The following is a 23,597-nucleotide window of genomic DNA, read 5'->3' as shown; positions in this document are numbered from 1 at the left end:
CGGTGCTGGAGAGTGAAAGCTTCTTATTTATTTACCAGCAGAAATATATTTGGAAGGTAAATGAGTCAGGTAGCCCGGCCGCTCATCAGTATGCAGCAGGGCGCAGGAGCAGTCGCCGCATGTCTCAACGCTCAACTGAATAATTATACATTTCCGCGTCACTGGTGCACGTTAAAATTTCCTCCCAGACAAAACAGGATGTCTTCTTAAAACCTTAGGTTTAAATTATTCCCTCCACCCGCTCCTCGGAGGAGAAGATACTGATTTTATCATATTAGTGCAATTCTGCTACTAATGGCGCTGAGTCTAGGAGCTGATAGAAACCAAAGTGCAGCTGTAGGGCCCCATAGACCCCTACATGTGCAGGGCCCCTTTCTATAGACGCAGCGATACAGGGGTCATGTAGACCGCACAGCAGTCCCATGTAAAAATGCATTCTCACCAGTTTTGGATTTCCCATAAATTCGCAAAGTCTCTTATATGCAATAGATAGATGTACAGTTTGGCGGCATTAATAAGGGCAAGTTACGATGGTGGTCTAGTTCGTTATTAGGGGGCACACAGTGGCTCTTATGATTACCAAATGACCATTTTTAGGTCAAATTGACTTCAAGTGTTATTGAAATTTTGAAGGAGTGAAGATATGTGAGGGCCTGTCTTAAAGGGGACCTGGCAAAACGATTTTACAAATAGAATTAATGTCATGGCTGTATAGTTCTTAGTAAAACAACAAAAATGATACCTGTCTTGTAGTAATCCGATGTGTTAGAGCTGAGAAATAAAGCTCTGAAATCACATGCAAATTAGCCTGGAAGTGCAAAAGGGGCGTGGCAATGCATTCTGAGTGGACTGACACACCCCTAATGAACATGCTGATATTTTTATACCTTTAAAGATTTATCTCGCTATACGACTAGCTTTGTCATCCTGAAAGCCTCCCTTAAAGTGAACCTGTCAGGTCCAATATGAACCCAGAACCACAAGCAGTTCTGGGTTGCATTTTCCTAATCCCTGGGTAGCAGTCCCAGCCAATAGTAGCATAAATAAAGAGATCTTTAGAAAAAGTATTTCTAAAGATCCTTTATGATATGCTAATGAGCAAAGGGACTAGTCACAAGGGCGTTATTTTCCTTGGCTAGTTGGCCCCCTTAGCATGTTAGCATGCCCACAGGGGTACCCACAGGAGTGTACTAACATGCTAATGAATGCAGAGCATAGAGGCATAGTCATTCTCACCTCTAATGTCACTGCTGGTTTTCGGCTCAATGCACATGGATCAGGACGTCCTTGGACTTTCGGTCATGCGCACTACACCAGTTTGTAGCCAGGGACTTCTGATCAAGTGCGCTGAGCTGAAAACCAGCGTTGGCCACGGTGGCAGCAGAGATGAGAGCGACCATGCCTCTGATGCTGCGCATTCATTAGCATGTTAGCACGCCCACAGGGGTACCCACAGCGGCGTGCTTCCATGCTAAGGGGGCCGACTAGCCAAGGAAAATAACTCCCTTGTGACTAGTTCCCAGACTCATTAGCATATCTTATGGGATGTTTAGAAATACTTTTTCTAAAGATCTATTTATCTATGTTACTATAGCCTGGTACTGCTAAACTGGGATTAGGAATATGCACCCAGAACTGCTCATGGTTCTGGGTGCATAGGTGGCACGGTGGCTCAGAGGTTAGCACTGCAGTCTTGTGGTGGCTCAGTGGTTAGCACTGCAGTCTTGCAGCGCTGGGGTCCTGGGTTCAAATCCCACCAAGGACAACATCTGCAAGGAGTTTGTATGTTCTCCCTGTGTTTGCGTGGGTTTCCTCCGGGTTCTCCGGTTTCCTCCCACACTCCAAAGACATACAGATAGGGACTCTGGATTGTGAGCCCCAATGTATGTAAAGCGCTGTGGAATTAATAGCGCTATATAAATGAATAAAATTATTATTAATTATTATTATATTGCACCTGACAGGTTCCCTTTAAAGGGGTTGTTCACCATGAAGAGCAATTTTATTGCATCTATTTGGGGCTAAAAATAATTTTTGCAATTGGGTTTCATTACAAATTATGCACCGCCTTGTATATCCTTTATGTTGCACTGTATATTGCTAGCTGCAGAATGAGTCAACTCAGGGTCCATCAGTGAGCTCCTTCTACCAGTCTAACAAGAAAGTTTGTGACTCTTTCTTTTGTCTTTTCTGAGCTCCTTTCAGCTGATTTATGACCACAGACCACATCACAGTAAAATGTGTTAGGAAACAAAGAGCCTGTGGTGCAACATTTTTAATGAAACCCAGTTGCAAAAATGACTTTTAGCCCCAAATACATATATATAAGTTAAAGGGAACCTGTCACCAGAATTTTCGCTATTAAACTAAAAGAATCCCCTTCTGCGGTTCCTGGCTGCATTCTAGAAATGTTCCTCTTGCTACTGGCCCCCCTTTCAGACCTAAATAACAACTTTATAAAATATTACCTTTTGCTATGGTAATGAGGTTTGCTGGCCCCGGGGGCGGCTGTATTTCATCAGTTATCCCCCCTCCTGCCGCTGTTCACCGCCCCCCAGTGTTCATCTACATAGATGAGGCCGCCGCCCTCATCTTCCGCAGTGCTCCTTAAGTCTTGCGCATGCGCAGTGGCACTCTCGCGGGACTGAGCACTGTTTTCAAATCGCGAGTGCCGGTGATGTTACTGCGCAGGCGCGAGATTATGGACGGCGCTGTGAATGTCATCACCAGCGTCATTCAAGTACCCGCCCACAATCTCGCGCCTGCGCAATAACATCACCGGCGCTCGCGATTTGAAAACAGTGCTCAGTCCCGCGATAGTGTCACTGCGCATGCGCGAGACTTCAGGAGCACTGCGGAACATGAGGGCGGCGGCCTCATCTACGTAAATGAACACTGGGGTACGGCGAACAGCGGCAGGAGGGGGGATAACAGACGAAAAACAGCCTGCCCCCGGGGCCAGCAAACCTCATTACCATAGCAAAAGGTAATATTTTATAAAGTTGTTATTTAGGTCTGAAAGGGGGGTCAGTAGCAAGAGGAACCTTTATAGAATGCAGCCCAGGAGCTGCAGAAGGGGATTCTTTTAGTATCATAGCGAAATTTCTGGTGACAGGTTCCCTTTAAATAAGTCCCCAAAATTGGAAAACTCCTTTAAGTACAAAAAAAAACCCGCTAAACCTTTTTTATACCTACTTTTTCTTTGATGAAGTTTCATAAAAGTTTGCTGGAAAGCCACATTCTATCATTTATTCCAATCTATGGCCCCGAATTATTTAAAATGACAGGAGTCATATGTAATTGGATTGGACAATGTAACGGATTTCCTTCAAGGTTTTGTGAATGATTCAAAAAAGAGCGCCACTCCTGTTCTCAGGTTATGTGTGGTACTGCAGCTTAGATCCATTCACTTGAATACTCTGTAAGAAATCAGTAATGCTATACTCTTGGACAACTCCTTTAAATAGCAGTAACCTCCATTATGTTTCATTATTCATTCCCTTCACAGCTTCATATTATTTGCCCAAACTATAAAAATAAAAAAAATAAAAAAATCCGGCGACTTTTTGTAACGTCTCAACTTTCTTTTTATTCTGAATCTCTTGCCAAGACGAAAAAGCTTAAGATTTAAAGCAGCGACTCTGTGTTTAATCGTCTAATGTAATCCCGTTAGTGCCAGTAAAGTGTGCTCGTGTCACTCATCCCGTGTTGTTCTAAAACCGTTATTTCCTTTACGGAAATATAAAGAGTTTAAAAAGCAATAAAATAACAAATAGAAGCGATGGCGAACGGAGCAGCTGCCGCTTTTACGGCTTTCCCAGAACCCTAAAATGATATGTTCATCTTAAAGAGCAATTACATCCACAGCAGAAAAAAAAATCTTACTGCACATTGTCTGACTGAAGGTAGTAAATATCACTCCGGCCCTACAAAAAAATCGTGACAACCCCATCGAGTTCAGTTCCCTATCCCCAAAAACATCCGGAGGATAGTTTCACCAACAATTATTTTATAAAGGGAATCTATATTCGAACTTAATTATTCAGTCTGCATAATAGATCCCTTAGACCTGATGAGGCAGATGTACTTACTTTGAAATCCATTCCAGACAGGCTGTGTAAATTAAATTTAAAATCTCCACCCAACTAGTCTCAGTGTCCCTCCTGCCTGCTGAGATCTCACACCGCTCAGTAGCAGATGCAGCTTTCAGTCCTGCTGGATGAGCAGATAACTAAATACCCTTGGATTTTTCAGCTCTGCCTTTAACTCTTTCAGTCTTTTGTGGGTCTCATAAAATGATCAATGTAAAGGGGTTGTCCAAGCCATCTAACAACATCTTCAAAGCCTCAGTCTCCCTCCTCTTTGCTTGTGAGATCTCGCACCGCTCAGTACAAGTTGCAACTTTCAGTCCTGCTGGGTGAGCAGGTAACTGAATATACTTGGACTTTTCAGCTTTGTCTTGAACTCTTTCAAACTTTCGCCAGACTCATAAAATGATCAACTTAAAGGGGTTGTCCACGCTTTTCCCCAAACTCTGCAAACCCTCAGTGTCCCTCCTCCTTGCTACTACTGCTGAGATCTCACACCGCTCAGTACAAGATGCAGATTTCGGTCCTGCTGGGTGAGCAGGTAACTGAATACACTTGAACTTTTCAGCTTTGTATTGAACTCTTTAGATCATTCACATGACTCATAAAATGATTATCTTAAAGGGGTTGTCCAAGCTTTTTACCAAAGTCTGCAAAGCCTCAGTGTGCCTCCTCTCTGCTACTGTTGCAGAGATCTCACACCGCTCAGTAGCAGATGCAGCTGTCAATCCTGCTCGATGAGCAGATAACTGAATACCCTTCGACTTTTCAGCTTTGTCTTTAACCCTTTCAGTCTTTTGCGGGACTCATAAAATGATCAATGTAAAGGGGTTGTCCAAGCTTTTTACCAAAGTCTTCAAAGCCTCAGTGTCCCTCTTCTTTGCTGCTGAGATCTCACATCGCTCAGTATAAGATGCAGTTATCAGTCCTGGTGGGTGAACAGGTAACTGAATACACTTGGACATTTCAGCTCTGTCTTGAACTCTTTCAATCTTTCGCCGGACTAAAATGATCAGCTTAAAGGGGTTGTCCAGGCTTTTGACAAAAGTCTGCAGTCACTCTATGTGAGGAGTCATAAATCTGCAGTCACACAGATTGACTGCAGACTTGTGAATCCTCACATGGAGTGAATGCAGACTTTTGTCAAAAGCTTGGACAACCCTTTTAACCCCATATATTATATATTAATTATTATTTATTTTTTATCCTGTTTTTAAATCATTCATTAATAAAACTCAGTTTTATTGTCTCTACTTTGTATTGGCTATTTTTTGTTTATAGGGGTACAACCCCTTTAATGTGAAGAATAGACAGCCATTCCTATATGGCATTAGTACACCAGCCTCATCAGGTTTATATAATGAAATGTACTCACAGATCCACTTTAAAGATTATTTACTTTTTTAAGATGTCACATAGATGATATTGATACATTATACAATAAATGTTTTATCTATGGATGTATCCAATCACTGGGACCCAACTTATCCCAGTTCTAAGCATTGGTAAGCTTAGTAGAAATTTAGTGAAAATGGTGAAATATCCCTTTATATAAACAGGCTACTCATTTCATCCTGATACAATCTGATTGCCCAGACAGTTTGGGGTCCAATCTCACCAACAATGGAAAATGTAGGAAAAAAAAAACTTTATGGTGTATTCCCCTTTAAGAAATCTTCATAATCACCATATAATTTAACAATCAGAAACAAATGTAGCTAAAAACATATTGCAGTTCCTGTTTCCATGTTAACCAGCCAAAATCATACAGATGGAGGTTATACCCCCTACACTAATGTATGGGGGTCACAGATATTTTAAGCCGGCTCCCTCCTCCATCTAATTAATCTCCTTTAACACCTGCAGGCTGATGGCACGATCCAAGAAATATCGTGTAATGTCTCCACACTCAGATTCCAACTTCACATGTGTCTGGTCACAAGTGGGAATCACAGAAATATGCAAGAATATGCAATAAATAAATAAACAAAGTGTAAAGATACAATATTGCAACTCAATCGCATCAATTCATTTCAGTGTTTACAAATAATACTGTAAATTCTAAGGCTTGTGCCCACGATGAGTTTTACTCCACGCGTTTTTGTGCAGCATCAAAAAATGTTTTACAGAGCAAGCAAAGTGAATAGGATTTACAGCAATCTACTGCCCACTGCGCTTCTTTTCTGCACCGCATTTTTGCGATCTGCAGCATGTTTATTTTCCTTGCGAGTATGCAGAGTTTTCTAGTGGAATTCCCAATAGATTTGTATTAGATGCGGAAATTCTGCGGGTAAAAAATGCATGTGCGTCTTTAGGGTGTTTCTGCTGCAGAAACGCATCAATGCGCACCTAAGAATATCAATACAAAGAGGTTTAAAAAAACAAATCAGCTTTATTTAAAGCATGACACACCAAACGCAGCGGTAAAAATGCAATAAAATGCAAGCAAACTAAAGTGCAGAAGTTCTGCAGCATCAAAATCTCAACATACCCTAACTTCTATATACCATCTTCCTTCAATAGTCTCTATATAACTAGGGTAATACTGCACTTATGTAAAAATGATAAATTCTACAATACTGCCCCTTGTGTACAAGAATATAACTACTATAATACTGCCCCCTATGTACAAGAATATAACTACTATAATACTACCCCTATATACAAGAAAATAACTACTATAATACTGCCTCTATGTACAAGAATATAACTACTATAATACTGCCTCTATGTACAAGAATATAACTACTATAATACTGCCCCTATATACAAGAATATAACTACTATAATACTGCTCCTATGTACAAGAATATAACTACTATAATACTGCCCCTATGTACAAGAATATATCTACTATAATACTGCCCCTATATACAAGAATATAACTACTATAATACTACCCCTATGTACAAGAATATAACTACTATAATACTGCCTCTATGTACAAGAATATAACTACTATAATACTGCCCCTATGTACAAGAATATATCTACTATAATACTGCCCCTATATACAAGAAAATAACTACTATAATACTGCCTCTATGTACAAGAATATAACTACTATAATACTGCCTCTATGTACAAGAATATAACTACTATAATACTGCCCCTATATACAAGAATATAACTACTATAATACTGCTCCTATGTACAAGAATATAACTACTATAATACTGCCCCTATGTACAAGAATATAACTACTATAATACTGCCCCTATATACAAGAATATAACTACTATAATACTACCCCTATGTACAAGAATATAACTGCTATAATACTGACCCTATGTACAAGACTATAACTACTATAATACTGCCCCTATGTGCAGGAATATAACTACTATAATCCTGCCTCTATGTACAAGAATATAACTACTATAATACTGCTTCTGTGTACAAGAATATAACTACTATAATACTGCCCCCTATGTACAAGAATATAACTACTATAATACTGCTCCTATGTACAAGAATATAACTACTATAATACTACTCCTATGTACAAGAATATAACTACTATAATACTGCCCCCTATGTACAAGAATATAACTACTATAATACTACCCCTATATACAAGAATATAACTACTATTATACTGCCCCCTATGTACAAGACTATAACTACTATAATACTGCCCCTATGTGCAAGAATATAACTACTATAATACTGCCTCTATGTACAAGAATATAACTACTATAATACTGCCCCCTATGTACAAGAATATAACTACTATAATACTGCCCCTATATACAAGAATATAACTACTATAATACTACCCCTATGTACAAGAATATAACTGCTATAATACTGACCCTATGTATAAGAATATAACTACTATAATACTGCCTCCTATGTACAAGAATATAACTGCTATAATACTGCCCCTATGTACAAGAATATAACTGCTATAATACTGCTCCTATGTACAAGAATATAACTACTATAATACTGCTCCTATGCACAAGAATATAACTACTATAATACTGCTCCTATGTACAAGAATATAACTGCTATAATACTGACCCTATGTACAAGAATATAACTGCTATAATACTGCCTCCTATGTACAAGAATATAACTACTATAATACTGCCTCCTATGTACAAGAATATAACTACTATAATACTGCCTCCTATGTACAAGAATATAACTGCTATAATACTGCCGCTATGTACAAGAATATAACTGCTATAATACTGCCCCCTATGTACAAGAATATAACTACTATAATACTGCCCCTATGTATAAGAATATAATTACAATTATCATATAATTACTATAATACTGCCCTTTTGTATCAGGCTATAAATACATTATAATACTACCTATTTGCTGTAGTGAACATTTACCATTTTGCTGTAGTACCAGTTGTACATTGCTGAGCCGTGTTGCTTAGTGATATATGGGGATTCCTAATGTGTTTTCTCATTCCCCTCTCTGGAGACTTACGCTGCCACATAATAGAGAGGAGCTGAGTGGATTGTACGTTGCTGTGTTCATTCATTTCATTAATGTGGGCTGTGCTGGTGACGCTGGTGATGCTGGTGATGCTGGTGATGCTGGTCACGCTGGTGATGCTGGTGATGCTGGTGACGCTGGTGATGCTGGTGATGCTGGTGATGCTGGTGACGCTGGTGATGCTGGTGACGCTGGTGATGCTGGTGATGCTGGTGATGCTGGTGATGCTGGTGACGCTGATGACGCTGGTGATGCTGGTGATGCTGGTGATGCGGATGATACTGGTGACACTGGTGACATAGTAGTGAGATCAGATCCTCACTATACAGTAGCTTTATAATGTTAGATGAGTGGATTCACATTTATGAATATGGTCGGACAATGACAGATGTGTTTTCAGGGCACCATATAGTTGTGGAGAGGCTTCATATTTCGCTTAGTGGCCCCCCTCATTACCTATGAGGAGAAAAGACAGATCATAACCCCATAGAATTTATGGAACAGGTTAAACAGGACGGTCACTTGCAGATAATATGTATCATGATTCCTATGTGCAGAACATTCTGTATTGTTCTGCTATGCTCTCCTGTGAAACCGGTATATGTTGCTTATGGTGCAGAGCGTTTTGCAGGGTGAATGCTCTGCTGGTTGTTTCACAGCACTGTGTTTCATGCTGGTCATGGAAGGTGCTCTTGCAGATGCTTCTCATTCCCGGAGATTGCTCTGCTTCATTAGGGAGCATGTTAGTTCAGGACGCTGCCAGTCGTATTTCTGGTTACAGTTGTGCTGTTGGCTCCCGTGGTGCTCAGTGTTCAGAGCTTGACCTCTTGACTGTTGTTTACCCATCTCTGCCTGTCCTCTACTATTTCTGTTGTGACTTCCCGGCTTCTGACCTCGGACCTCATCCTGACCACGTCCCTGCCAGCTCCCTGTATTTTGTTCATACTCTCCTGGAACCCTGACCTTTGGCTTGTATTTTCTGACCTCATCTCTGTCTGACCCCCGTGTACTGTGGTGGCCTCCTGGTTTATGATCTCGGCCTGTCTAACTCTCCATTTACTGCATACAAGTAGTTTCTAGCGCCACCTAGTGACAGTCATCACAATATGCTTATTTGTTTATTTTACCTGGTGTAAATGTTCTCCTCCTGAATCCAGACTTGTTTTCCTTGTGTTCCTGCGCTTCTCTGATCCTCGGATGTGGTCCTTTCTTCCCTGTATATGAATATAGCCAACTGGGCGAATTCTTCAATAAGATGCCATCCGAGGAGCTTAGAACCACGCCCAGTTGGATAACAAGACTAGATTTATGTACAGGATAGAGGAGGTGCAGGAACAGATGGAAAGAACGCCGGATTCAGGATAACAGCAGCATTTACAGCGGGTAAAGATATGACATATCTATCGCACGTGATGGGTCCATTGTAAATCTTCCCTTCTGGCAGGGTATCATTTTTCACTGGGGGTCAATAGCTCTCAGCTGCCTCCAAAAGTCCCATAGACAGAGAAATGACCGGTGTTTCGCCTATGTGGCCTCCTCTCCATCCTTACAGGACATTTAAGAGACCCCACGTCTGAATCAGAGGGAATCACGACAGTCGGACCCCAGTAAGCAGCAAGGTATCAACTTTCTCAGTTTAGAATACTTTATTGGAATTCTAAGTTAATAGAAGCGCACACAAATAACACAGTGGGTGCATTGTAATGCTTCCAATCCCCTGAGGTGGCGCTGCAGGGAAACCAATCACGTCTTGTAAGATTTCCCCACAGATTACAGATGATTGCTTGTAGTTCCGGCCGGAGAACAGTTTGGGAGCTGCTTATTGTTAAGGGACATTTATAAAAGTATGGGTTATCCAATGCACGCAACAATTTTAATTTTTTCTTGGTCTGAGAATAAAATGATGCGTTTACTCTAAGTGACTGCAGACTGCCGATTCCTGACAGTGTGCAACGTGCAGACTGTCAGGATGCCTCGGCATTCCCCGTGTGTCATGTGATTACTGGGATATGCATACTTGGGGGTCTCGAGCCGTCTAGACCCTTGCACTTCTCTCAAGTCTCTAATATTGGTGAGAGGAGCCGGCATCACGAGAATCGGATTTATGTGATCTTGTAACATCCCAGCCACTCAGGGAACAGCGGGGAATCATGACAGTGGCAGCTCCGCAGAGGTGTGGTCTACACAATCCATGACCTGTCATTCCCTCCTGATCTTAGGACAGCCTTATACTGTGATCATTCAAGAACCAAGTCCTGAAAGTATAAATAATACTCTATAGGTGACAACTCAGCAAGGAACAAGTCACATGGCATTGCATAGTTAGGGCTGGTCAGGAGACAACAACTGGTCTGTGATATTGGATACATCACTAGGCATCATAAGACAATCTATGGTCAAACACATAACATAGCAAAGGACGACATTATATTATATACAGAGTATATATATATATATATATATATATATATATATATATATATATATATGGTATATATATCCTCTTACCATGTGGCAGTGAATCGTTCCTCCACACATTACTGTACGCCAGTTCTCTAATCATGCAGCAGGTCATCATAAGGCGCCATCTACAACCTGCTACATCCCTATACAATACACATCAAGTATATCCATATAAATGTTCCATGTCATTATATACTAGTCCACTTATTCCATATCATTATATACTAGTCCACTTATTCCATATCATTATATACTATTCCACTTATTCCATATCATTATATACTAGTCCACTTATTCCGTATCATTATATACTAGTCTACTTATTCCATATCATTATCTACTAGTCTACTTATTCCATATCATTATATACTAGTCCACTTATTCTATATCACTATATACTAGTCCACTTATTCCATATCATTATATACTAGTCCACTTATTCTATATCACTATATACTAGTCCACTTATTCTATATCACTATATACTAGTCCACTTATTCCATATCATTATATACTAGTCTACTTATTCCGTATCATTATATACTAGTCCACTTATTCCATATCATTATATACTAGTCCACTTATTCCGTATCACTATATACTAGTCTACTTATTCCATATCATTATATACTAGTCTACTTATTCCATATCATTATATACTAGTCTACTTATTCCATATCATTATATACTAGTCCACTTATTCTATATCACTATATACTAGTCTACTTATTCCATATCATTATATACTAGTCCACTTATTCTATATCACTATATACTAGTCCACTTATTCCATATCATTATATACTAGTCTACTTATTCCATATCATTATATACTATTCCACTTATTCCATATCATTATATACTGGTCCACTTATTCCATATCATTATATAATAGTCCACTTATTCCATATCATTATATACTAGTCCACTTATTCCATATCATTATATACTAGTCCACTTATTCCATATCATTATATACTAGTCCACTTATTCCATATCATTATATACTAGTACACTTATTCCATATCATTATATACTACTCCACTTATTCCATATCATTATATACTAGTCCACTTATTCCATATCATTATATACTAGTCCACTTATTCCATATCATTATATACTAATCCACGTATTCCATATCATTATATACTAGTCCACTTATTCCATATCATTATATACTAGTCTACTTATTCCATATCATTATATACTAGTCCACTTATTCCATATCATTATATACTATTCCACTTATTCCATATCATTATATACTGGTCCACTTATTCCATATCATTATATAATAGTCCACTTATTCCATATCATTATATACTAGTCCACTTATTCCATATCATTATATACTAGTCCACTTATTCCATATCATTATATACTAGTCCACTTATTCCATATCATTATATACTAGTCCACTTATTCCATATCACTATATACTAGTCCACTTATTCTATATCACTATATACTAGTCCACTTATTCTATATCACTATATACTAATCCACTTATTCCATATCATTATATACTATTCCACTTATTCCATATCATTATATACTAGTCCACTTATTCCATATCATTATATACTAGTCCACTTATTCCATATCATTATATACTATTCCACTTATTCCATATCATTATATACTAGTCCACTTATTCCATATCATTATATACTATTCCACTTATTCCATATCATTATATACTGGTCCACTTATTCCATATCATTATATACTAGTCCACTTATTCCATATCATTATATACTGGTCCACTTATTCCATATCATTATATACTAGTCCACTTATTCCAAATCATTATATACTAGTCCACTTATTCCATATCATTATATACTATTCCACTTATTCCATATCATTATATACTAGTCCACTTATTCCATATCATTATATACTAGTCCACTTATTCCATGTCATTATATACTAGTCCACTTATTCCATATCATTATATACTAGTCCACTTATTCTATATCATTATATACTAGTCCACTTATTCCATATCATTATATACTAGTCCACTTATTCCATATCATTATATACTAGTCCACTTATTCTATATCACTATATACTAGTCCACTTATTCCATATCATTATATACTATTCCACTTATTCCATATCATTATATACTAGTCCACTTATTCCATATCATTATATACTAGTCCACTTATTCCATATCATTATATACTAGTCCACTTATTCCATATTATTATATACTAGTCCACTTATTCCATATCATTATATACTAGTCCACTTATTCCATATCATTATATACTAGTCCACTTATTCCATAATATTATATACTATTCCACTTATTCCATATCATTATATACTAGTCCACTTATTCCATATCATTATATACTATTCCACTTATTCCATATCATTATATACTATTCCACTTATTCCATATCATTATATACTACTCCACTTATTCCATATCATTATATACTAGTCCACTTATTCCATATCATTATATACCATTCCACTTATTCCATATCATTATATACTAGTCCACTTATTCCATATCACTATATACTAGTCCACTTATTCCATATCATTATATACTATTCCACTTATTCCATATCATTATATACTATTCCACTTATTCCATATCATTATATACTGGTCCACTTATTCCATATCATTATATACTAGTCCACTTATTCCATATCATTATATACTGGTCCACTTATTCCATATCATTATATACTGGTCCACTTATTCCATATCATTATATACTATTCCACTTATTCCATATCATTATATAGTAGTCCACTTATTCCATATCATTATATACTAGTCCACTTATTCCATATCATTATATACTATTCCACTTATTCCATATCATTATATACTATTCCACTTATTCCATATCATTATATACTGGTCCACTTATTCCATATCATTATATACTATTCCACTTATTCCATATCATTATATACTATTCCACTTATTCCATATCATTATATACTGGTCCACTTATTCCATATCATTATATACTATTCCACTTATTCCATATCATTATATACTATTCCACTTATTCCATATCATTATATACTATTCCACTTATTCCATATCATTATATACTGGTCCACTTATTCCATATCATTATATACTGGTCCACTTATTCCATATCATTATATACTATTCCACTTATTCCATATCATTATATAGTAGTCCACTTATTCCATATCATTATATACTAGTCCACTTATTCCATATCATTATATACTATTCCACTTATTCCATATCATTATATACTATTCCACTTATTCCATATCATTATATACTGGTCCACTTATTCCATATCATTATATACTAGTCCACTTATTCCATATCACTATATACTATTCCACTTATTCCATATTATTATATACTATTCCACTTATTCCATATCATTATATACTGGTCCACTTATTCCATATCATTATATACTAGTCCACTTATTCCATATCATTATATACTATTCCACTTATTCCATATCATTATATACTGGTCCACTTATTCCATATCATTATATACTGGTCCACTTATTCCATATCATTATATACTATTCCACTTATTCCATATCATTATATAGTAGTCCACTTATTCCATATCATTATATACTAGTCCACTTATTCCATATCATTATATACTATTCCACTTATTCCATATCATTATATACTATTCCACTTATTCCATATCATTATATACTGGTCCACTTATTCCATATCATTATATACTAGTCCACTTATTCCATATCATTATATACTAGTCCACTTATTCCATATCATTATATACTATTCCACTTATTCCATATCATTATATACTATTCCACTTATTCCATATCATTATATACTGGTCCACTTATTCCATATCATTATATACTAGTCCACTTATTCCATATCACTATATACTATTCCACTTATTCCATATTATTATATACTAGTCCACTTATTCCATATCATTATATACTATTCCACTTATTCCATATCATTATATACTATTCCACTTATTCCATATCATTATATACTGGTCCACTTATTCCATATCATTATATACTAGTCCACTTATTCCATATCATTATATACTAGTCCACTTATTCCACATCATTGTATACTAGTCCACGTATTCCATTTAAATCCCCTTATTCTATGTCATTATACACTAGACCACTAATAACATGAAAGCCCCTTTTTTCTATGTCATTATATACTAGTTCACTTATTCAATACTTTTATAAATTAGACCACTAGTCCTATATCATTATATACTAGTCCACTTATTCTACACAATTGTATACTAGTCCACAAATTCCCTGTAAGTCCCCTCCTTTTATGTCATTATATATTAGTTCACTTTTTCTCCATCGTTATATACTTGTCCATTTAGTCTTTATCATTAATACTAGTTATCACATGAATTTTTGCTCAAATTCGACGAGTGTCATGGCGGCATCAGACACTTTTCACACAATAGATTCTGACACTCCGCATTAGGCCGGGGCCACACGGGGACTACTGCGATCCTCGCATGACACTCGGCTCACGTTGGCAGCACAGCGGGAGCTGAGTGTCATACGAGTGTCACTGCGACTAAGGTCCGATCGGACCTCAGCTGCGGGGGACGGGCCGGCACTGAGGAGGGATGGGCCGGCATTGCGGAGGGGAGGGATTTATCTCCCTCTCTCCTCCATAGCCGGCTATTGCCATTCTCGCCCTACACTCGCGGTACACCGGTGTATTGCGTGTGCAGTGTGATTTTTCTCTCGCCCCATAGACTTCAATGGGTGCGAGAGAAAAAAGGATCGCAGTACAGTCACAGCATGCTGAGATTGTTTTCTCGGTCCTTAAACCTTATGGTTTCTCTGGTGTTTCGAAGTTACACAGGCAGGTTCGGGCATCGACCAGCTGTGTGCTCATTAATGTCAGGCTAGTAAAAGTAAACCACTGCTAGCCTGCCGGTTACCTCTGGGATCACATGTTGTTAGAAACCTATCACATTTACTCCCCACCTTTTTAAGATGGTGGAATCTGTCTTCCCATGCCGACTATAGTTTATTGCAGTGTTGGTCTGTGTGCTGTTGTGTACCAGTCCTGCTGGTGATTATATTGTGTGGTGTTTGAAGTTGTGGAATTCTTTCGTTGTCTTGTTGCTTCTTCTCTGCTCTTATTTTTCTCCATACCTCTAATTGTCTTATACCATTGTGTGAGCGTGCTGTGAGATAGAGTTTTGGATTCCCCTATTTGTCTATCTCTGTTGATTTTATCACACTGGGGTAGGGGGGAGGGAATATAAGATCAGGGCTGGTCAAGAGCAGGGCCAGGAAGGTGGCTCAGACATCCTCACCTTCAGAGGTAACTCTGAGATAAGGGATATCTATATCTAGGGCCCCCCTAGTCTGAGAGCTAGTCTAAGAGCCCCGGCCCCATGGTCTCTCTGATGGTGACACTAGTCCACTTATTCTAACTCATTATATACTAGTCCACGTATTTCATGTCATTATACCCTAGTCCACTAATTCCATGCGTGCCTGTCACGCTTCCCGGTCCCCTGGTCCCGTTCTCCGGTCCCCATGGCCCGCTCCCCGGCGGCGCCCCCTGCTCACTACTCTGGTCCCGGCCTCCTCGTCCCCGCCTGCGGCCTCCATGCGTCCAGCTCCCCGCTCCCGGCGCTCCTCTGCGACGTGGGACTCCCAGCCGGGCGCTCCTGTTTCCTCCTCACCGCTTCCTGGACTGGCTTCTGGCACACGGGCCTCGCGCATGCGCATTAGGGCGCGCGCGCGGTCATTGACCCTTTCTTAAAGGGCCAGCACCCAGAAACAGGATATTGCATAGACAGGTACAGGGTATATAAGGTTTCTCTTTCCTGGTGGGCGGGGCCTGTTCTACGTGTTTAGCAAGCTAGTGTTCAGGTCCCCGTATTGCTTTGCCCTGTGCTTTGCCTTGCATTATCCCTGTCCTGTCTCGTAGAGCCTGTCCTGCCACGCCAGTCGCTCCGAACCAAGTCCATCCCTGGACCCTGACGGTGACTTCGGCGGATGCCCCACCACCTCTGCAGCTCCGCCAGTCTCCAGTCCCTGGCTCCGTTCGGTGACCCGTTCCATCGCTCAGCAGGTTCCGGATCCCGCCTGACCCTACAACCCGGCCTCGGACCCTGAGCCTCGTCACCCGGACTACCGTCCAGAACTTCGTGGGTTCAGCATCATCCACCTTTCCTGCTCCTCTACGGACTGTCCAGCTACCTATAGTGCTTCGGCTGCCGTGCATCAGGACCCTCTGGCGGGGTGACCGGCCTGGCTGCCTCCTCAGGGGAAATCGGTGTACGGTCCAGTGCTTCCACCACCCGGACGTAACAGTGCCCCTTTATTCTGCATCATTTTAGTCCACTTGTTTCATGTCATTATATACTAGTCCATTTATCTTTTGTCTTTCCTTACTCGTCCACTACTCGTATAGCTCTGTAACCATTTTTTGCACAGGAAGGCTTCTCATCATATTCCTCTCTGATCATGGCGGTATAAACCAATTGATGGCACATGGCAGTGTAACTGGTTTACTCATCAATAGCCATTGTGAGTCCACAACAAATCGCCCCACTTTATCAGTCCCCATATTTTAATCTTGGCTGTATACACCCGCACATATATATATAAATATATATATATATATGTGCCTCCGGCATGGTCCAGCTATTCTGCTATCTTGGGCATTTACTAAGTCCATGCATTGTAATCCCAGTTTTATTAAATAGACCCCCTGGTTATGAGCCTCTTCCTTGTAATGTTCAATTATAATGCCAGCATCAGATACATCAAACATCCTGGTGTCCCCAATCTCCCCTATAGGAAGGATCTGGAATCGCCTTCCAAGCTGTGCTTCTATTTCATGATCATTGCCGCCCTCTTGGTTATTTGAATTATGTCCATAGAGATTTTCCTAAAGCTAAATCCAATTCTAGTTTACTATTCCTGCACCCAAGAGCCTCCATGAACCATCGGAAATATCCATGACTGGATTATGTTGAAGAGGCAAGTGAGAAAGGCTCAATGTGTGAGCTGCAGAGAGCAAGATTAGTGATCAAAGCCCCCAACCTGACAGCCCCCAATAGAAGCCAATAGAACCCTGAAAATGCCATAAACCACATGCGGATGGCACAAATCCAGAATGGACCCTGCACCCAGAACACATCACTGCAACAAGTCCCTTTACTGGCAGCTAAATGTATGCAATTCCTGAATGACTGGGCTATTTTTTTCATTCACTGCAAGATCAAGCAATGCTACATCCCACAACCATCATTTCATACATATGTTACAATGTATCAAGCCAGATGCAACACAAAAAATGGAAGGAAATAAATATTCCACTACTCCCAGGTTAGGAATCACCCAGCTCTAGGAGAAGCTGCAGATGACTCTGAGGACCCTACCTAACATGGCTGGTTTATTAATGCTGTGAAGACCCTCTGCCCAGCAATGAAAACATGTTTAGATCAGAGGCAAAACTTAGGAGCTTCTGACAATTCCAGCTCATCTTGGTTAAAAGAAGTATTTTGCAAAAAGGCTTGAAATGCAGCTTGGATCTCCACCATGAGGAGCTCTCCAGGATGAGCCATGCAATTCATGAAGGCTGCAAAAGGCAAGACAATCTTAGAAGACATCTTTAAGAAAAAATAACCAATGAAATAATGGTAAAAAAAGCAGATTATGCCCCATTCTGTAGGAAGAGGCAAGAAGACTCCATGGATTGAAATGAAATTGCAAATTGGAACCATTTTCCGTGACATGTGTCTGCAGATCCAGCTTCTGCAGGTCTTAGGGAGATCTGAGAAGATCCAGCAGCACCTCTCATGTATTTCTACATAAATCATCTTTTTCTACAATAATACAATGTAACCTGCTGCACATATATCACTGTTTCTAGCAAGGAGAGCAATTAAGGCAAGAGAGATAGCCCAGTGCAAATCCATCTCACTATGCAAACCTATTCCAGAGGACACTGTCTACTTAATTACATGCTGTCAATGGAGCAGGAGCTAAAGGGTCTGAAGGCAGAATTCTGCATCTTGGGGGCTCCTTGGTGCCTCTATCGAAGCTCCTTGAGCCATTACCTGCAGAACTAATACCCCAAATGTTCATTATTTCACCAGATAGAGTAACTTGGCCACCATGTAGACTCTAAAGTCATGGCCATGGTGGACCAGGGAGGATCCCTACATGACAGAACCTGAAGTCACTCTTGCGTTTGATATTTAATGGAGACATATACACATCCTTAAGATGCTACTACACTGTCTGTAGCCAAATTAGCTCCATCTCTTATTCCGGTCACATATTTAGACAGATGATGCATTAGAGGGCTGGCATATTCAGGCTTTGCCTTTGGTCATCATGGGATGCATAGGGGGATGTAATGTGCATGGTGCAGAGGGGGATATAGAGATATATATGATAAAGTTTGAATTAGTGAGATGCCACCTGACATCACAGGGGTTTGCTCTTCAGATCTTGGCTGATTGATTTTAGGTCCTTCACTTATAGGGGGTTATCATGCTGATCTTATACCATTGCATAAATAATCACACCCCTGTTCATAGGATGGTAACACATAAATATTCCTCTTTTTATCCTCATTTAGTCATATATATATATGAGTAAAGGTTTTGCAGAATGACATGCAATATTCCCCCACATCTCACCCACCTCCCCCCCCACCACCAGTCCATGACTGCAATCAGATGGACACCTTTCCCTACCTTATATCTGCTGCCCTGTGATCACTCTCATCCTCTTGTTGCATGAAATGAGTCCTTCTTCTCTTATTCCAGGCTGCTCTTACACCCTTGTCCTGATACAAGTAGGTCCTTTAAAGCCAAGTGCAAAAGCCGGGCATCCCCCTGTTAGAAAATCCTCAGCAGTTTGTGTCCAGTGGAAGCAGAGCAGGAGCCTCAGCATCAGCAGCAGCAGCAGCAGCAGCAGCAGAGGCAGCAGCAGCAGAGACAGAGGCAGAGAGCTCTGCAGGCCACAGCTCACAGCTTATACTGTACATCACTACCGCATTCCTCCTAATAGGAGGCCCCTGCCAAGGAGATGCTTCTCCTCTGTGCAGCCAAAAGGCAGGAGTGATCCCCTGGGGAGGGGTCTTGGCATCCAGCAGATACAAGGGCAGGCTGGCAGCCTTTGCTTTTTTTTTTTTTAACTAAGGGCAAGTAAATCCAGCTGGCCCAGATAATACAGCATAAGAGGCTCTCACCATATCAGGGGATGGGAACAGGCAGGGCTCCTTAACCCTTTGCTGCACTCTTTCTTGAGACTGCCTCATCCTCTGCTGCAGTAGCTCAGGAAATATGCATCTGTCAATCAATATTTGTGGTGCTGCTGAGTAATGTGCGGCTGATAATCGCAGAGCGTTGGCTTGTAGGTTAAAATCATCAGGGATAAGTTATTGCAACAGACTGTGTGCACTATATTATTATTATATTTATTATTATGTTTATGTTTGATAGTAAACAAATAGTGTAATATTTGTAATTAAACTATACATTTAATAGTTTTCTTAAAGAGATGTTCCCTCTAAAATGAAACAGAAGACGCAATCTTTTAAAGGGGTTATCTGATCTACACACACTTGGCCCCCTCATTATTAGCCAAAGTGCAAAATGGCTATCCTTGCAGTGATGGAACCAGTCTGCCCATGCACTGGCAATGCTTGAAGCTTATGGACCCCAATGCAAAAGCTCCAGCAGGGCCCCCAATTATTGCAAGCCTTTAATACCACTGGTCATTTTGTGGTGCCCCTGAGTATATCAGGGTGCCACAGGGTACTACAATCCTTACCCAGGGTGCAGGGCCTACCCCTCATGGTTCCAGGTTCCTAAGAAACCAGTGTCACAACCATCAGCACCACAAATCCCAATCACACCTCACATCATGACCTGTCAGACACACCAGTGGGTTGGTTAAACTGGAATAGGGCCACCCACCTAGGGGTCAGGCAAACTGGTGGGAGGGAGGAAGTAAGAGAGTAGTGAGAGCCCTCAAGGAGTGAAGAGCTGGAGTAGTAGTTCCCGGGAAGCTAGACCGAGGTTGGGTCGCAACCGGTGGTCCGGGACCAGAGGAGTCGAGGACCGGTGGCAGTGACATTGTAAAAGAGCGACGGACATAGTCTAGGAGGACTGTCAGCATCAGAAACCCAAAAGAACTGACCAGTACCGAGCACGACGGGGTACAGGACCCTAGGTCAGGAACCGATTCAATGTCCTGATAATTAACCTGGGAGGGAGAGTATCTTTATGAGCTTCCCTAGGAGCTCAGAGATTGAAGGCGACACCACACCATGGGGGATAGGGCTTTCCAGTAACGCGGCCCACTAAAATCCCAATTGCCAGCCACCAAGAGCACAGCTACACTATATATAGTGAGTGAGGCCCTAACAGCTTCAAGCCAAGGGGCCACAACAGACAACTAAATTGTGCACGGAGGTGGGCTCCGGATTACCAAGTGACACCGGTGGAAGCGGACACCTGGACGGGCTCCCCGCAGTGACTGTGATGCACAGAGACTTTAGTTAATCTTCAGTGTGAGTATCTGCTTTATAATCCCCATCCTGCACCACGACTACACACAGTGAGTACCCTGGTCCCCTGCACCCTACGCTCCCAAATATCCACCAAAACACCAGAGGCCGGGGCCTTCCCTACCTGCGGAGGGACTGACACCTTGCTGCTCCACAACATCGGCTCAGTACTCCTTTCAGCAGAGGCGGTACTCCCATTACCGCAACCGCAGGTGGCGTCACAAACGTCTCCCCTGTAAATAATCCCCTTCCAAGGATCTGAGTGTTTGCCGAGTCCGGGTTCGGACCCCTCAAGCCACGACCACCACGGATCCAAGCACCCCGATACGCGCCGGGGCGGCACAATTTCATATAGGCTAAAGGGACTTTTTGGGGTACCCTAGGCTCAAGGGCCAGGGTGTGATTTCAAACCCTGCACCTACTGTAGTTACGCCCCTGTGTCAATGTATTCTCTTGGTCTTAGTCACTTGCCATGTAATACTACTTATGTCCTGTAGTAGGTGCTGCAGGTAAAATTAATGTTTTGTGATAATTGCTGATTTCTTAAAGGGATTGTCCACTACTATGATATTGATGACCTGTCTTTAAATAGTTAATCAGTATTGGGTATAGATATTATAGTGACCTGATATAAACAGCTTAAAGACTGAGTTCACATGTCCAGTAGTCATCCGTTAGAAGAAATCCAGGAGCAATTTGTGGGCAAAAAAAGTTCTGCAAACACAAGGGTTTTTTTGTCCATTTTAAAAAAATGTGATTTTTTTTTTGCAAGACCAATTTTTTTAGCATTGGAGTCTATGGAAAATTGATCCATTAAATGGAATCTGTCAGGTGATTTTGTAGTACAATACTGTTATCTTTAAATAGCATTTAAGGAGACCTTTCAGGATCAGTAAAGGTGGTGTCACACATAGCGACGCAGCAGCGATCACGACCAGCGATCTGACCTTATCAGGATCGCTGCTGCGTCGTTACATGGTCGCTGGTGAGCTGTCAAACAGGCAGATCTCACCAGCGACCAGCCCCCAGCCAGCAGCGACGTGTGGAAGCATAACTAAGGTAAATATCGGGTAACCAAGGAAAGCCCTTTCCTTGGTTACCCGATATTTACCTTAGTTACTAGCGTCCGCCGCTCTCACACTGCCAGTGCCGGCTCCCTGTTCCCTGCACTCCTAGCCAGAGTACACATCGGGTTAATTACCCGATGTGTACTGCAGCTACGTGTGCAGGGAGCAGGGAGCCGGCACTGGCAACGTGAGAGCGCGGTGCCAGTAACTAATGTAAATATCGGGTAACCAAGGAAAGGTCTTCTTCGTTACCCGATGTTTACCGTGGTTACAGCTTACCGCAGGCTGCCAGATGCCGGCTCCTGCTCCCTGCTCGCTTCACTTCGTCGCTCTCTCGCTTTCACACACAGCGATGTGTGCTTCACAGCGGGAGAGCGACGAGCAAAAAAATAAAGCAGGACTTTCAGCAACGAGCGGCGACCTCACAGCAGGGGCCAGCTCGTTGCTGGATGTCACACACAGCGACAGCGATGGGACGTCACAGAAAATGGTGACATAGCAGCGACGTCGTTGTCGCCGTCGCTGTGTGTGACACCACCTTTAGCGCCATAGAATTCAGTGTCTTGTCCACACTAGTCAAGTGTATGTTAATACAATTTGCATATTCACCGCTCCTCCACCCAACTCCCAATGCATTCACTATCACTGCTGAAAGGTCGGAGGGTGTATGGGTGGGGGCAGCAGTGCATATTCAGTTCAGATTCACTGGCACTGATGCCAACACTATATGAAAGAGGAAAGAAGGAAGCTGATGCCAACACTGAGGGGTGGGAGAAGGAAGCAGGGCAAGTGCAGTTTGTATTTACATATACTTGACTAGTTACTATGTCACATTGAAGTCTATGGAGATAACAACAATATAACAGGATAACATAGAGCAATAAAACTTAAGGTGGTGTCACACATAGCGATGACGACAATGACGTCGCTGCTAAGTCACCATTTTCTGT

General features: G+C 40.9%; 1 protein-coding gene across 10 annotated transcripts in view; it reads right to left on the bottom strand.

The window, feature by feature from the left end:
- Positions 1–20,183, bottom strand: part of DAB1 (DAB adaptor protein 1) — a 955,902-nt gene extending 935,719 nt beyond the window's left edge. For 4 of the 10 annotated variants that reach the window (XM_075320418.1, XM_075320419.1, XM_075320413.1 and 1 more), the window contains exon 1: positions 19,761–20,182. The gene's annotated coding sequence lies outside the window, so the exon portion shown is untranslated. Of the gene's footprint in view, positions 1–19,760 lie in introns of all 10 variants that reach the window. The other 6 variants (XM_075320424.1, XM_075320422.1, XM_075320423.1 and 3 more) reach the window with 3 other exon arrangements.
- Positions 20,184–23,597: the final 3,414 nt, after the last annotated feature.

This window comes from Anomaloglossus baeobatrachus, chromosome 8 (genome assembly GCF_048569485.1).
Source record: "Anomaloglossus baeobatrachus isolate aAnoBae1 chromosome 8, aAnoBae1.hap1, whole genome shotgun sequence".
In the NCBI taxonomy this organism is placed as follows: Eukaryota; Metazoa; Chordata; class Amphibia; order Anura; family Aromobatidae; genus Anomaloglossus; species Anomaloglossus baeobatrachus.
Note: the sequence above shows the minus strand (reverse complement) of the source record. Positions and strands in the feature narration are given on the sequence as shown.